Raw genomic sequence first — 3,228 nt, forward strand, 5'->3', positions numbered from 1 at the left:
GAGAGGCCCGGGTACCGCAAAAAAAAAAAAAAAAAAAAAAAAAATGCTGGCTGGATAAGTGGACAGGTAAATGGAAGAGATGAAGCTGAACGTGAAGGATGGGGGGCAAGAAGTGTGAAGATCGGAGAGTCCTCCCTGAGTCATTCCAGACCCACTGGAAAGCCATAGGATTGCCCTGTCCCTTCTCTGACCCTGTTTCTCTCGGCCATAAAGTAAGGGCTTTGGGCCACCCGATCCCAGAAGGCCTCTCCTAATCTGATCCTCTGTGAGACTCGGGGCCTGGGGCCTTAGGTGGCATGGAGGGGGTTTTCCCAAGGCCGAAGTCTCAGGTCAGCAGTTTTGGACCAAGATACATCACCTGGAAGGATCCACCTGGGGTAGGGACGGGGGGTGGACAGATCGGGGGGTACTTTGTGCTAGGAGTCAGGGGTCCCCGGGAATATCACGCAGTATCCCAAATTCTGACTTTCCCCTCATACGTTCGTGTCCACATCATATTTGCTGCTTGCACCCGTACATACAGTCAGGAGCAGAGGCCACCAGCTCCACGTTCAGGGAGGAGGGGTGGCTTAGCCAAGACCTCACAACACATGGCGCTGCCATCCTTCATTAGGCTTTGAAGGTCTCTGTTCACATGCAAAACTGACCCAAGAGAAAGCGCCCAGTAAGTCCGGATGCCCGGGACCCTTTGTGTAAGTTACTTGGCATGCCAGCCTCAGTGCAACAAAGTGATGGCCGATTGGTGCTGGCGGGGCGAGGAAAACAGTGGCACGCTTGACACCACGCATGCTCCTTCCTGCCCTCCTGTTGAGATTTTTCAACTTCTCAACTTGAAAAGCTTCCCTGTCAGTGAAGACAGCCAGAGTTCCTTGTGAGGGCCCTGCCTCTTGCCAGCCTCTCCAGCCTTCTGCATCTTGCACGCCCCTTCTCCCCTCGGACACCTGCCCATCACGCCCCAACTCCATGCCTACACCCTGTCTCCTCCCGCCTCTGATGCCCTTTTCTATACGACCAACTCCCTCCCAGTCCTGATGTTTATTTCCAGCCAGAACTGGTCCCTCTGTCCTCTGTCCCCCTGGGCTAACGACAGTGCCCTAATTAGCACGCAGTACAACTTGCTTAAACGGTGTGGTTCCCCGCCCCCCCTCCCCTCCCCCATCACACGGTTCACGGGGGCTCTTAGCTTTGTACTCTCAGTGCTTCCCATATCGCCCCGCACTTAGTCAATTCTGTAGTGTATATCCAATAACCGCCGACATTTATCGGGTGCAGATTACGGGCCAGGCGCCGTACTGGTTCCCCGCATAGATGAATCCATTGAAGGTGCACAGCTATGGGCAGGGTTGCTCCTGGCCTGTTGCTTGTAGAGACAGCCTTGAGCAGTGACCCATATGTAGCCTGCAGCAGTGACTGTGTGTGGTGACCCTACCTGTAATGTAGACACCGTCATTATCATTGTCACTATCGTCATTGTCATCATCAGCCCCATTTTATAAATGAAGAGTGAGAGGCACAGAGAGCTTCAGGAATTGGCCCAAAGTCACAGAGCTAGTAAATGACAGAGGCAGGATTTGAACCGGCCCTTTGACTCCATAGTTCAAGCTCTTAACTATTACGCTCTGCTGTTTTCTACCACACCGGGCTGCCAACAGGTGAGTCTGGGGTGTTGGAATGGAAGAACTAATGGATTGAATGCCTTTAGGAAGACCAAGAATGAGAAGGCATTTCAGGTACTGTGTTAGCCAAAGCCTATGGACACAGATCAAGATGGCGTCCCTTCCAGACCCAACAGTCTATGATGAATTGACGTTGCTGTGGTTCTCTGACTCCCATCCTTTCCCCAGCCTGCCCACAGGGCTGAAGTACCTCCTGCTGGTACAGCAAAGACCTGACCCTGCCATGTACTTTACGTGGGATTTGGGGCAAATTTCTTAATCTCACTGAGCCTCAACGTCTTCCTCTGTAAAATGTGCAAAAGAACCGTGTCTTCCTTGTAGTTTGGTTAAGGATTGAAGGACGTGATGCTTATGAATTGCTTAAAATGATGCCACAAACATTGTGAGGGCTCAAGAAATGGTTAAAGACGTCTTATGTGTATATATATATATATATATATATTTTTTTTTTTTTTTCAGGCAAGGCTTTATTGGGGCCCCTGCTGCAGCAGCGGGGAGAGAGAACAAACAACAGGTTCCCTTGCTCTCTGGCTCCCGGGTTGGGGGGTGAGGTTGTTCCTTATTTGGGGTGAGGGTAGGGGTGTGTCCAGGCGTCGGGCTGGAGGGGTGGCTTAGGTGTTTTGCCCACCCCTCTGGTGGTGGTAAGTGCAAAGGGCATGAGTAGTACCCTACTTCTGTCCCGACACCCTGTTTTTCTCTTGTTCTGGCTCTTCAGAAGTGGCAGTTGGGCTTTTCTGGTCTTTTTATATCTTCTGTCCAGAATCTGCCCCAACTGCAAATGTACACAGTTATTTTTAGTCCCTTATAGTTTCTTGGTATTCCGTCGCGCAAGGAGACGTTTGTCCAGGTGCCAGCACTGCAGCAAAGGGTCCCAGGTCCCAGCCTGTCTCAGCTGGGGTCTGGGCCCTCTCCAGCTGCCTCCCCATCATCAGATGAGGCTTCCCCAACCCCCATCTCTTTCTTCATGGGTCCCTGGCTGGGCCAAGAAAAGGACTGAGCGTTACCCCTCACCTGTCCCCAGCATCCCCCACCTGCTCCCCTCACCCAGGTTCGAGTCCCTTCAGGGATGTCTGGCCGCCCGGCGACTGCAGCTGCAGGCCTCCGTTGAGCTGTACCAGTTCCACCACCTGAGCGACATGGAGCTCACTTGGGTGGGAGAGCACATGCCTATATATATATTTTTTTTTTTTTTTTTTTTTCAGGCAAGGCTTTATTGGGGCCCCTGCTGCAGCAGCGGGGAGAGAGAACAAACAACAGGTTCCCTTGCTCTCTGGCTCCCGGGTTGGGGGGTGAGGTTGTTCCTTATTTGGGGTGAGGGTAGGGGTGTGTCCAGGCGTCGGGCTGGAGGGGTGGCTTAGGTGTTTTGCCCACCCCTCTGGTGGTGGTAAGTGCAAAGGGCATGAGTAGTACCCTACTTCTGTCCCGACACCCTGTTTTTCTCTTGTTCTGGCTCTTCAGAAGTGGCAGTTGGGCTTTTCTGGTCTTTTTATATCTCTTAGGTGTTTTGCCCGCCCCGTAGGTGGTGCTGAGTGCAGGGGGCATGCTCGGTGCC

The sequence above is a fragment of the Physeter macrocephalus genome, unplaced genomic scaffold (assembly GCF_002837175.3).
Source record: "Physeter macrocephalus isolate SW-GA unplaced genomic scaffold, ASM283717v5 random_90, whole genome shotgun sequence".
Classification (NCBI taxonomy): Eukaryota; Metazoa; Chordata; class Mammalia; order Artiodactyla; family Physeteridae; genus Physeter; species Physeter macrocephalus.